The sequence below is a fragment of the Euprymna scolopes genome, chromosome 45 (assembly GCF_053919585.1).
Source record: "Euprymna scolopes isolate OS-2025 chromosome 45, ASM5391958v1, whole genome shotgun sequence".
NCBI classification, from domain to species: domain Eukaryota; kingdom Metazoa; phylum Mollusca; class Cephalopoda; order Sepiida; family Sepiolidae; genus Euprymna; species Euprymna scolopes.
The window spans coordinates 48,583,451-48,597,720 of record NC_136526.1 but is presented as its reverse complement, the minus strand read 5'-3'; the positions used below and the strand labels follow the sequence as shown (position 1 = coordinate 48,597,720).

At 32.5% G+C, this 14,270-nt stretch overlaps 1 protein-coding gene and 1 long non-coding RNA gene across 2 annotated transcripts in view; one reads left to right on the top strand and one right to left on the bottom strand.

Moving 5' to 3' along the window:
• The window catches only part of LOC145269182 (uncharacterized), a 99,676-nt gene that overhangs the window by 48,747 nt on the left and 36,659 nt on the right, over positions 1–14,270 (top strand). The gene's annotated exons all lie outside the window — the stretch shown is intronic.
• On the bottom strand, positions 3,199–12,475 carry LOC145269554 (uncharacterized). The gene is made up of 3 exons (XR_013865088.1): positions 12,351–12,475; positions 12,172–12,240; positions 3,199–5,600 (listed from the first exon to the last, which is right to left on the bottom strand). It is a non-coding gene; the product is annotated as an uncharacterized LOC145269554 (long non-coding RNA).

Genomic DNA, 14,270 nt, shown 5'->3' with positions numbered 1-14,270 from the left:
TTATGCTCTCTAGCACTTCTCGCAATCCGGTGCTCATGACACTGGTACCAAAGTGTCTAAACGCCAGTGCATCTAGCTGCGCCTCCATAGGTTCAGTTCATAGAATTAATGACTGTTCAGTCTGCCTTAACCAACATGTTTAAGATTTAGAAGTATTTGTGAAAAATTACTTTTCTTGATATTCCCGTCTCTATCTAACCAAAGACATTCCAGACTTCTTGCATAGCCTGTAATTGGCCAATTATGGAATGAATACTCTATCGATTTTTCGTAATCTCTACTCTTGTAATATTTAGTATTGAGAACCCCTCCTTATTTACCTGAACCAAGATTTTCTGCCCTGTTTCTAGTAGATTTATTTTCCAGTAACTACTCTAAATAGAGCTCCTTAAGGCCTTGCCTATTATAGGCACTACTGTCCTTTTTGATCTGTTTACAAACCAATTGAACCTTCTCAAATAAGATTGCTCAACCTATTGGCATCTTAATAATCTTAGCTCAACCTCTAACGGTTTTAATATTCGAGAATATTCCTCTATATCTTTATAAGTGCTAGCTAATTGCTGTCTAGTTTCGTCGAACATTGATTCCTTCTCAATACTCAAGGATCAATTCCTTGCTAGGATCCAAGTGATTCACTAGGGTTACCAACCAGTTCTACTGTGTGATTATCACTTCGGTGGTCTTCTTAAAGCAACCCCCATTTTAATTTTCCCGCCTCCTGCCATCTAGGCCAACCTCATGAGGTACACTAGTCCGACCAGGTCCATATCTGTAAAGATAGGAAATGATTTTTTCATAATTTCTATCGCTGTTTCCTAAAATTTTCGCATTTGATTCAATTCCTGGATTACTCGGGAACAGCCAGTTTAAAGAGTTCCAAATTACTTTGAAATTCAAGAAATTATTTTAATAAGAAATTATTTTAATAAGAAATTATTTTAATACCTGTCTTTTTCTTTTTTCTAGAACTACTTATCCTATTTGCCTATCAAAGACACACTAGCTAGAGTCATCTCGAGTATTAAAGTGATCGCTAGTGTAAACACCCTGAGTCGACCTGCTACCTACCACCGCCAATGACATAACAGAATCAAGCCCTATCCTGGCCACATTTACTAGGTTGATGAGCGCAGACAGTCCAACCCTGACCTCCCAAAGCGTCAACCACCGACCAACCAGGATTCTCCTTGCTAGTGCGTATCAATCTGTCCATTCAGAGTTCAAAACAACTCAGAATTCGCTTGAACCCAAATAGTCGCAATCTGGGCAACATTGGCTTACCCTGCTGTGAATCTTTGATAAGACTTCTGTTTGTAACCACTTCCTTGTGTCAACTATATCATTATATTGGACTTGTGAACAACTACAGCCGGTTCATTCCTAACGGTTCTCATCACCTGTCCAAGCTTACCGATTCACTATATTGGCGAGGGGGAACAGCGCCCCCTTGTCCAGATTGAATACAATTGTCTGATATAATAGGAGTTTATCCCCACATTGATCAAAGCTGATTGCTTCTGGACGTTTGCCGACGCGATGCCGAGAACACAGTTTGAATTTTATTATTTATACTGAAGAGCAGGACAAACAGGGGACAGAGCGAAATAGAGTGAATCTAATAAAAGTCGACGTAAATAAATGTAGAGGCGACCCGCGTTCCCAAATCATAGATATTATTATCTAGGGGCTATATAAACAGTTGTAAGCGATCGTAACGACCCTGGAAGCATGTGCAAAAGAAGCCTTTGCGAGACATACATGAAATGGTCACACACATTTTGCCTTTTATATATATATAGATTTCATAAACAAAGTGCACGGATGTTTTTCAATAACATCCATATTGCATGTAACAATTATGGACCAGCTGTAGATTCTGTATACGAATTGTTAAAAAAACGAACACATTTACCAAGACGGTATTCTGAAATCGATTTCGTCTTAGAAAACATTTTACTCTATTAAATATAATCAAACCACAAATTATTTCCCATACAAATAGAATTTTCAATGATATGAAAATTAGTGGAAAAATAAAGATAAACTTTCTAAGTATAACCAACTTTATTAAAAAAAAATATCGGGTTTCATTTTAGTAACATTATAAACATCTGAATAAAAATAGTTTGTTGGTTGGTTGTTTTTGTTTTATGGCATATCAACCCTTTTCAGGTTATGTAATGTCAAACCCAGTGAGTTTGAAGATAATTTTTTTAAAAGAATATATGCTTTATTTTTCAAGTCTGTTTCTATTTAACCCATAATTGGGACCCTAACAGATACTACAATTCCGGGTCAGAGTGGATATGGGAGCAATGGCAATTAAAGGGTGGCTACACACTCCCCAAAGCCTGCAAGCTGGGGTCCTCACCATCGGATATAGTTTAAGGTCATATCCAGAACCGTGGATAGAAAAAATTCCTAAAAAAATAGAGAAAGAAATATTTTCTATGCATTTCTTGGTTTCTGTATGCGAGATAAATTGCATACATGACAAGATGATTTTTTCTAGTATGAAGTTTTTATTGTAAAAACTAAAACTTTACCTGTTTTTCTAGTATGAAGTTTTTATTAAAAAAACTAAACCTTTACATGTTTTTCTTGTATGAAGTTTTTATTGTAAAAACTAAAACTTTACATGTTTTTCTTGTATGAAGTTTTTATTGAAAAAACTAAAACTTTACATGTTTTTCTTGTATGAATTTTTTATTGAAAAAACTAAACCTTTACATGTTTTTCTTGTATGAAGTTTTTATTGTAAAAACTAAAACTTTACATGTTTTTCTTGTATGAATTTTTTATTGTAAAAACTAAAACTTTACATGTTTTTCTTGTATAAATTTTTTATTGTAAAAACTAAAACTTTACATGTTTTTCTTGTATGAATTTTTTATTGAAAAAACTAAAACTTTACATGTTTTTCTTGTATGAAGTTTTTATTGAAAAAACTAAAACTTTACATGTTTTTCTTGTATGAAGTTTTTATTGTAAAAACTAAAACTTTACATGTTTTTCTTGTATGAAGTTTTTATTGAAAAAACTAAAACTTTACATGTTTTTCTTGTATGAATTTTTTATTGTAAAAACTAAAACTTTACATGTTTTTCTTGTATGAAGTTTTTATTGAAAAAACTAAAACTTTACATGTTTTTCTAGTATGAATGTTTTTTATAGTAAAAACTAAAACTTTACAACATGTTGATATTAGCCCAATATTTGTTCATATGATGCAACATTTATATGAAAAATGATAATTCGTAGAATTTTTCTCTTATATATTCTGTGCAAATTTGAATTTCCCTAGCAAAGTTTTGCGAAATTTCCACAGAATGATGCAACTTTATCTCTGTGAACAAAAAGGCAAACAATTAACAGAAGGTAAATTTTTTTTTTTAAATGTAATTATTTCACAATATTCGCATTCAACCTTTAGGATTTCTTTGAAAGAGATACAAATACTTAAGAACGTGGATTCTTTTTATTATGCATTGTCATATTTCGTAATATTTGTTGTCATTTTAAAAAGAGACATAACAATAATTTGGTTTCTCTTTTGTTTTAATTTTCTTTTTCCTGTGGATAGGGTATTCTACCGGATGCCAAACATTCTCCCATTAGTTTAGTTACTTCAATCGAGATATTATAACCGACCCTTTAAGTGCTATTCTTTGTATTTCTTTTGCACTTGGTTCACTGGGTATATTCGCCAGAGTTTTTGAAATTCTTTTTAATTAGCCCGGTTGCTCCTATAATGACTGTATGATTGATACCTTCTTAGGATTCCAGTTTCTTTTCATGGCGTACATAAGTCCTTGGTATTTTGTTATTTTCTCCCTCTCTACTCTGTTAAGGCCAGCGTCATTAGGGACGGTAACTTCAGCTAGGGTTGCCAAATTCTCCGTCTTGTCCCATATATGTCAGGCTTAATAACCCCATTTTCTAGATATGTAGCTGTAGGAATTTCGTAACCATAGTGGATGGTGCATGACTTATTTCCAACTGTACTTTCTGATAAACATGTTCCCAGGATTTGCTATTACATGGGATATTCAGGTTTTTACAGATTTTCCAGTGGAGATATTTAGGCACCCCATTGTGTCGCATTGTATAGTAGCCATCCCCCAACAGGACTTTACAACTGGATGTCAGGTGGCTCACACTCGATTATGTCTTTGCATATGTTTCAACAAATTTTGTTTGCTTGTAAAAGAAGCATTACATTTTTCACAAGAATATGGTTTCTCTCCAGTATGAATTCGCATATGTCGTGACATGTTTGATTTCTTTATAAAAGAAGAGCTGCATATATCGCAAGAATATGGTTTCTCTCCAGTATGTATTCGCATATGGTCCAACATATTTTTTTTCAGTGTAAAAGAAAAGCCACATACTTCACAAACATATGGTTTTTCTCCAGTATGTGTTTGCATGTGTGGCAATATATGTTGCTTCAGTGTAAAAGAAACGCCACACACTTCACAAGAATATGGTTTCTCTCCAGTATGTATTCGCATATGAATGACCAAGCTATGTTTCCTTGTAAAAGAAGAGCCACATACTTCACAATAATATGGCCTTTCCCTAATATGTGTTTCCATGTGTTGCAACATATGTTTTGATGTAAAGGCTTGACCACATACTTCACAAGAGAAGGATTTCTCTCCAGTATGTGTTTGTATGTATTGCAACATATGTTTCTGTGTGAAAGAATTGCCACATTTTTCACAAGAATAGGATATCTCTCCAGTATGTGTTTTCATATGTTGCAGCATATGATGTTTCTGTGTAAAAGAAGAGCCACATATATCACAAGAATACGGTTTCTCTCCAGTATGGGTTCGCATATGAATGACCAAGTTTTGTTCCACTGTGAAAGACAAGTCACATACTTTACAAGAATATGGTTTCTCTCCAGTATGCGTTCGCATATGAATGACTAAGTTTTGTTTCTGGGTAAAAGAAGAATCACATACTTTACAAGAATATGGTTTTTCTCCTGTATGTGTCCGTATATGAACGACTAAGCTTTGTTTCTGTGTAAACGAAGAACCACATACTTCACAATGATATGGTTTCTCGCTGGTAGCGGATTTAGAGTTCATTTTTGAAGTCGAAATGTTTGAATTTTTTAGTACAATGTTTCTCTATATTTTTTATATATTTCCTTATTTTTTAAAAAGTAATCGGAATTAATCATGAAGTATGATAATGTAATAAAAATATTATTTTTGAATGTAATGAATATGCCTCGCATTTAGATCTATTGACTTATACAGATTGATGAAAACAAAACGTATTACATTTAGTATATGGTTATACATCTTATTAAAATAATGTATGATTAATGTTTCTGTATATGTTAATTAACAATTCCACAAAACTCATTATTGCAGATTTTATCAATAGTTCCATTTAATACGCCTAAAAATAGAAGACATACACATTTGGCAGAAATATGTTTTTTAATAGATTACATTAAAATTAGATTTTATAATAAACAAAATCGTATAGTTCATAAGGATATGATTTTTCTCGTTTTCGGCTCTTAATACTATGCCATTTGCATTTGCTCTTCTTTGTATTGATTGCTGATTAACCTGCAAAATAAACCAAACGATAAATTACAATGGATAGTATTTATTTTAATATATTTCTTTTGTCAAGGTTTTATTTTAGATTCTAAGGTGTAGACATTGGTATTTTTAAATAGATGAATTAGCGTTTGCACATTGTGAGCTAAAAAGCAAAATTGAACTAATAAGCTACACTTTTAAAAATTCGTCAAATTCATTACTGATAAAATTGAAAATATAATGAACATATTTCTTGCTAATACAATGAATTCCGTTTCTTAGATAATATTAAACTATATTGACTAATAAGTTCTAAAATATAAACTCGGTAAATTAATTATTGATTAAATTAAAAATATGTTGTGGGGACATACACACCTTCATAACCGCTAAGATGGACTTGTCCATTAGGCATATAACCAAAAAGTCTAAACCGCTCAATGAGAGCTATCTCGGATGTCATACAGAGACGACTCCCCCTGGACTTACTAACCTTTTCTGTACCACTAACCCTTGCTTGATATAAATGTTCTCTTATTCTCACCAGGTCATCGTATTCCTACTTTCACCCTTACTGGCTCCACTACAATGTCGACAAGGATGTAAAAACAATTTTTTTTTAAAGAACTCACACGCAAAACTCAACTTTCAAACGTACGGAATAGTTAATTGCAAACTTTCTAAGTTACAACACAAAACCACAAAAGTTCAACAACAAAAAATTGCAGCGTAAAAAAAAGACTACAACACTTAAATATATCTACTCAAAGACATTGTAAGTAGAATTTCATGCTTTGCTAAGAAAGAAAAGAAGTAATCTTGTTTTAATTTGCCGTAGAACGTGTTGACCAAATTGTTTATGCAAATTACACATGGACTTTATGCTGGAAGCTTTTTTTCTTCTGTTATTGAAATTTTGGGAAATTAATTCTTGTTTTATGACAAAGTGGTTATTGTTGACTAACTAGTTGTTTGTTTGAATTGTACCGAGAGAAGAAAAGAAAAAGAGACAGTGTGATAAGAAGGCAAATATTCTTTTTAAGTGCTGGGAAGCCATTTTTTGTTATTGATGATTGGAAAAAATATTTTGGTGCTAATGCAGAGAGTGATCCACGCTATTTTTTAAATCGTATTTCCACGTTTAATTAAAGTTTTATGATATGTTTTTTTATTCAATTGTAAGGTTAAAGTACAGAATAGGTACAAAACATTATTCCCATGTTAAGAATGGCTTTTTAAATAATAATGTTATTATTTCAGCACGGATCACTTTCTGCATGAGTACCAAAATTTTTTTCTCCTCCCCCTTTATTTTTGCAACAGCACACACGCACACCAAAAAGAAATGATACCTTTTTTTTCTCTTCTTTCGCCTGTCAATTTTTCAAAAGCACTTTTAAAATAAAGCCTCCTCATTCTTGGATAAATTTTTGCTTGCTAACGGAGTCAGAAAATATCTATAATTCTATAATTTTTTGCACTTCTGCTACAGCTACTGAAGAGTACACTAGTCCATAAATTATAAAAGTTTTCCCTTGCTGTGACTTCCGTTTAAGTTACAAATTCCCTTAAAAGAACAGAATTTTTCTAAAATGTGTTTGACTCCTAATGGGGGTATGAGACGAATGGATTCGCCAATAATTTTTATAACCACCGGCTGTGCTAAACAACCAATGAAAACCTTTCAAAGTTACTACAAAAATTGTTGAATTTTGGATTCAATCAGTTTGCCATTAACTACGCTACAGACCGCATTTGATTCTTGGCTGCCATCTTAGTTACTGCCAATTACAATCAGGATCTGATCTGAACTGCGCCACCATCTTTGTTCAACATAATGTCTCAAAACTTAACAATTTTTTTTCGAGAAAATAAAATAAAAAGAGACACAATGGAAGATGTGAAAGAGATGATAACACGTCTAATTGAATTTCAAATGGACCAGCACAGAAGAGCTGACGATAGACTACAGCAGGCAGAAGAAAGAATGATCCAAATGCAAAAGGGAGCTGATGACAAACTTTTTGCATTACAAACAGAACAGTAAGAGAGAACTGAAGCACTACTCCAGGTTTTAATGAATAGGAATCAAGCTACAGAGCGATACAGCGTTTTCCTAGAGTGCAGTACTAAGTACCATAAATAATTTCACCTACTGTCCTGAAGAAAATCAGACATTTGAAACGTATTGCAGACGGTATCAAGATCTGTACAATATCGACTATGAAAATTGAGCAGACCAAAAAAACGTCCGTTTGCTAATCAGCAAATTAGGGGCTATGGAACACGCCAAATTTGTCGACTATATCTTGCCACAAAAGACTAGTGATCTGACGTTTACAGAAACCATTAAACGCCTAACTGAACTCTTCAGCTTGAAGATGTCGTTGTTCCAGAGATAGTGGACATTATTGAACTTTACGAAAAAAGACGATGTGGACTACTTGCCATTCGCCTCGATTGTCAACAAACTCTGTGACAATTTCAAATTGTCAGAAGTGAGTGCTGATGATTTCAAGTGCCTCGTATTTGTCCAGGGTTTAACTTCGTCAAGAGACTCTGAGATTCGTCGAAGAGTTTTGTCAAAACTTGAAAGTGAACCAGGCTTAACTGTGCAAAAGCTGGCAGAAGATTTCCAAAAGATCATTAGTATCAAGAACGACTCAAAGAACATCTAAGAAGATGGTATTGCTCACATAAAGAACATACAGAGAAGAACTAAGGAGTACTCTCCAAATAACAAAATGGAAACTGGACGTTATCTTCCACTCAAGCACAAAAGACAAGGTAACCAGAAGCCTTCAACCCTTGTTTTTGCTGCAAAAAAACTTGCATTGGTCAAAGGATTGCCCCTTTTCGCACCAAAGAATGTTTTAATTGCAAAGAACTAGGACACAATAGCTCACACTGTAAATGGCAGAGGAAAAGTAAAATTCGGATTCAACAGAGGAGAATGAATAAGACGAAAATAGCAGTCGAAAATACGTCTCAGTTAGAATTTTAAACAAGGATGTTAAATTGCAATTAGTCTCAGGGTCGGACTTATCGATAATAAATTTACAGACGTGGAGAAATTTAAATAGGCCGATTATGCATGAAACTGGCAAGTCAGCAAAAAGGGTAACTGGAGAAAAAATAAATTTTGAAGGAGAACTAACTACAAATGTCATTTTTAATGGTACAACGAAAAAACTTAAATTATTTGTACTCAAGAACACAGAAAATTTATTTGGGACTGACTGGTTTCAGGAATTTAATCTGTGGGATGTACTGATCAACACTTTTTGCCAAAAAGTAGAATCGTTTTCTACAGAAAAAACAAGAACTTAAAGCTGATCTAAAAAAGCTTTTTCCTGAAATTTTTACAGCAAGCCTGGGTAAATGTAGGAAAGCAACAGCCAAATTTGAACTGAAACCCGATGCAGAACTAGTTTTTCGGAAAAAAGGCATGTACCATACGCTTCGCCAGAGAAAATCAATGAGGAACTTGGCAGACTGGACAAGACCGGCATCTTATCAAAAGTTGAATTCAGCCAATGGGCAGCTCCTGCCATGTACGTCAAAAAGAAATCAAAAGAAATCTGTGTTTGCACTGATTTTTCTACTGGGCTAAATGCCATCTTGAAAGACTACCATTACCCACTGATTAGTTCCGAGGAGATTTTCGCGAAACTGAACGGAGGTAAGATCTTCTCCAAGGTTCTCAGTGTGGCTTATCTTCAGATTCTGGTTGAGGAAAATAGCTCAAAGCTACTTTGCATAAACACCCACAGGTGGTTATACAAATTTGAGAGACTAGCATTTGGGGTCAAGGTCGCTCGGCGATTTTTCAAGAAATAATGGATACTATACTAGACGGACTCAATTTCACAACTGCATACTTGGACGATATAATTATTATCAGCAAATCCAAGGAACAACACAGAGAGCACATACAAAAAGTATTTTCACAGATACAGGATTTCGGTTTCAAAGTCAAGGAAGGAAAGTGGGAATTTTTCCTAGAAGAAATTAAATACCTAGGATACATAATTTACAAAGAGGGAAGGAGATTAGATCCTGACAGGACAACTGCATTAAAGAACATGCCAACTCCCGGGAACGTCACTGAACTACAAAGCTTTCTAGGACTGGCCAACTATTACCAGTCATTTATTCCAACATGCTAATCTCCGGGCCCCACTTAACAAACTTTTGAAGAAAGGCAGCACTTGGAAATGGACATCTGAATGCCAGGAGGTACTCAATAAAATTAAAACTGCACTGAGGTCCGAACTATCTCTTACACATTACAATCCAGAATTAGATATCATAGTTGCCAGCGAGGCAAGCTCTCATTACACAGATGGCGACGCAAGCTCATATTACACAGATGGCTGGATGGAAGCAAGAAACCAGTGGCACATGCTTCACGCATATTATTACCTTCGGAAAAACATTACTCACAGATCAAGAAAGACGCCCTCACAATAATATTTGCAGTAACAAAGTACCATCGTTATTTGCATGGAAGAGTTTTCAATTTGCAAACTGACCATAAACCGCTCCTAACTATCTTTGGATCGAAGAAGGGCTACCTGTGTATACAGCAAACAGATTGCTATGCTGGGGTACGATGTAACTTAACTATAACTTTAAGTTAGAATACCTTCCCTCACAAAAGATTTGTCATGCTGACGGATTGTCGAGGTTAATTCCAAGTCAAAGCAAACCACTAGAAGACACTGCGATCGTTTCTTTAAAAAAACGCAGTAAGATAAAGAATCTGATGCTTAATGTGATTAAAGAACTACCAGTTACCCTACATGAAATAAAAGGCGACACCCAAGAAGACGAATTCATTTGCTCCACAAAACAGATGATCATGGAAAAACATGTCTTGATTAACCTGTACAAGTACCATATATTTAATCATTTATTATATAAAATATTTTTTACACAAAAAAATTACAACTTATAATAATAATACAAATACTACTACTACAAATAATAATAATAGTAATCTAAGAATATCTCCAATAATTCGTCTAAAAATGTCTCCGTAATTAAATATGTGATAAATTCCACCAGTTAAAATATCTATCGCAACATCTTTCGTCAGGGGCACTATATCAGCTGTCACCGTCTAGAAAACGCCAGAAGTAATGTAGGGACTGCCAAAACAATGTGGAAAAAAAGAAAGCATGTTCCCGTGACGTCAGACTTGTGTTAACTATACGAACTATGAAAAAGAAAAAAAACAAAAAACAGAAGCGACTTAACGATTTTTAAAACCTTTGTTTATCTTCTTCAAACTGCAATTAATAATTAATCTTTGTTATAATTTTGTTAGGTTTTAAAATTTACAGTTTAATGATTAATAATATTATAAACATTTGTACATTAAATATGAAATAAGGTTTTACTGAATGTTCACTTGGTTAACTACTGGCTTCCATATTTTGTTCGATAAAAAGAGACAGACAAAATATGGGGGGGGGCTACAAAATACTTAATATTTGTGCAATAATATATTCAAATCTGTTTTAATCTGGCGATAAAATAGCTGGCAAGAGCCATGTTTATGTAAAAATATTTTTTTAAAATTTAAACACAATTAATTAAAAATCTATGTTGTAACGGAACATTTGGAAATAATCGAATTTTAATCATTTTAATCTTTTTAAAATTAATTAACGTTTAGGAAGTTTTTTTTTTCTTGGCAAATCAGCTGATCATAGTATATATTAATTCGAAAAAAAAAACGCTTTTAAAAAAAGTTTATATCAATTTTTTAATTGCAATTTCAATGTAAATTTTTGTTCAATATGAGTATTTAAATTTTTTTTAAAGAAATATGTTTTACTTATTTGAACTCTTATATTTTTTTAATAAATAGAAATTTCGATAGATTTAAATATATTTTGTTCAAATTTCGAAAAAATAAATATGGGAGGGACACATACTAAAAAAAATATTTCCCCTTGTATATTTTAGGGAAACTGCATTTTATATGTAATTTCGTTCTAAAATGAATAAGTATCGAAAATTTCACGAAAATCTGATCATTCGTCGATTTTTGCTAAATTTATTAAACACGGGCATGTTTTCACATTCGAAATGCTTACTACATGGGAACGTTGCCAATTATGTAAACACGATTTTTGTCTCCCAATTTCATTACTTTCGTACGATGAAAAAATTTTTTTTTAATTATTACTGGTTTATTTTGCCCTTCTACTTTTAAATGGTGCAAAAGTTATATTGATAATATTAATTTATAATAAAGTTACCTCGTTTTACATAGGGGGGGGGGTGAATTCTGTTGTGACTTTTGGAGGTGCCTAATGCAACAATGAAATGCCTCGAGAAATATGCCGATAACCAATATATTTTCGTAATGTTTTAAATAGGGCAGTTTAAACGGGGTATTTTCACGAAATCATATGCTGTCCGATTATATATCTTCTTTTTCTTTTTTTTTTTTTCATGTATTTTGTTCCGTTAGAGATAAGCAAACATGTTACTTTCGACGTTTTCAATTACAAAAAAACCGTTTTTCAATTAAAAATTAAAATTAAAAAAGATACTTTAAAAACAAAACAATACTAAATACCTGATTGGAGAAAATTCTATGAGATTACCATTCTTCGCTTACATGCAGACAAGGATTGTTGACTCATTTCTGTACAAAAACAAAAGCGAAACATATTAGTTTGAACGCGCGTCTGTAGTAAAAAAAAAAAAAAAAAAAAACGGAACATCTAAAAGCAATTAAATTCAAGTAATACTTACTTTTTGTTTGGCAATCTGATTTCAACAAAGAAACGATTATAAGATGAGTTAATTAAACCGAGGCGAGTTTGACGAGTGGAAGTCATCATTTTAAGATGGCGGCCAAAAAACAAGTTCGCAGAAAATTAAAATAGTTATTTTCGGCGCTTCTACAGAATTGCGACGTAATTTCGTAGTCGATAAATGGAGTTTTCAGATTAAAAAAAAAAAAAAAAATTGCAAACAATGGTTTCAACTGATTTTTTTTGTCAATTCTAATAAGTTACAATGGTAGCTTCCAAATTATGCAGTCGAAATTACCTGAATATTACTGAATTATATATAAAAAAAACAACAACTTTAATCCTGTAAGCAGGTGAAAAATTGCCGCCTTCTTGTTTAAATCAAAACGGAAAATTACTTCCCTTTTGAACCCTCCTGTGTCTTACGATCGTTTTCATCAAATTTTATTTTATTTTTTAATTTTCTTTAATTAATAATTTTCTACCTTATCGATTTTCGTAATTTTTAAATATAATCATCTTAAAAATTCGAGCAATACGTAGATACCATTGTTTTCGTGCGAAATTCAATTTTACGATTTTCGAAATTTGTTTCCAATAGTGTAGAAGCGCTTTATTTTCATATATTGTGATTTCAAGTTTTATAGGGAAATAAAAGGAACAACACCGAATTACGGTGTAGTATACGGAGTGATGTCCCTTGATAGAGTTGGGACACGTGTAGAGTCTACACGTAAATTCTCCCCTCGTGAAACAATGTTGGACGAAACAAAGTAAGACTGATTGATCCCCCTCCCCCACTCAGCCGATAAATCCACTATTAAAGTGAGTAATGTTTTATTGTATTGTTCATTATTGCAGTGTTGTCATGTGTTCGTGTTTGTCAAAGAGCTGTGGACTGAAAGGTGAAACGAGTTTTGGGGGTTGTTTTACAATCCGTAGAGATTAGGAAAAGTGCTCAAAAATCAAATAACAAGTAAATTGTACCAAAGGCAAGATAAATTACTATTCTACTTGGCTAGATAGGTTTTAGTACTTTTACTTAATATAAAATGTTTATTCGGCTTGATAAACAAATAATATCAACTGGTATATGATGACCACAAGAAAACATGACTGCGTAACAAATACATTGCTAGGTAGGTGTGTCAGAATTTTGGGGGAATTTTTGACACCCTTAACAAAAAACTGTGAATAAAATATAAAAAAAAAACTCGTAATTTCTCTTTTTAAAGTGGGTTGTTTATTTTCTTTATGGAATATGCTTCCAAAATAAACCATTGAAGTCGTTTAAAAAATAATAGAATTATTATTTTTTATTTAAAAAAAAAACAGTGTTTACAAAGTGCCGACGCGCCTTCATGCAGCCATTTTGTTTACGTAATGAAATCAATTGAATTTTACGAGTTAATTTTTTTTCAATTTTTTCACTTTAAAAATCTATCAAAATTTTTCTATTGGTTGAATTTTTACGATATTTTCAGGGTCAATGTGAAAGTTTATGCTCTTTCCACTAAACAAAATAAAATATTCTAGACAAGTTTTTTTTTTTAAATTCACCCCCCCCATTTTGAAATGTCTATTAAAATGAAAATAATTAATTTTCTCACCTCAAATTTATATATCACAAATTGAAGATAAAACATCAATAAATAAAATAAGCTAATTTAAAACAACAAAAAATACAGTTATTTGAAAATTTACTTGTAAAGTCCAAAGTTTAAAACAGTTTTTTTTTCAAACACGTTGATTTTTTTTTTTCAATGAAACCTTATAATCTTCTTATATTGCACAGGAAGTTTCGTTTTATCACGAAAATTATTTCTATTTCATTCAATGTTTTTCTTTTTTTAGATATTAAAAAAAAATCACTCCATAAAGTGTAAATAAAATATCTTTAATCAAAAACTCATGTATT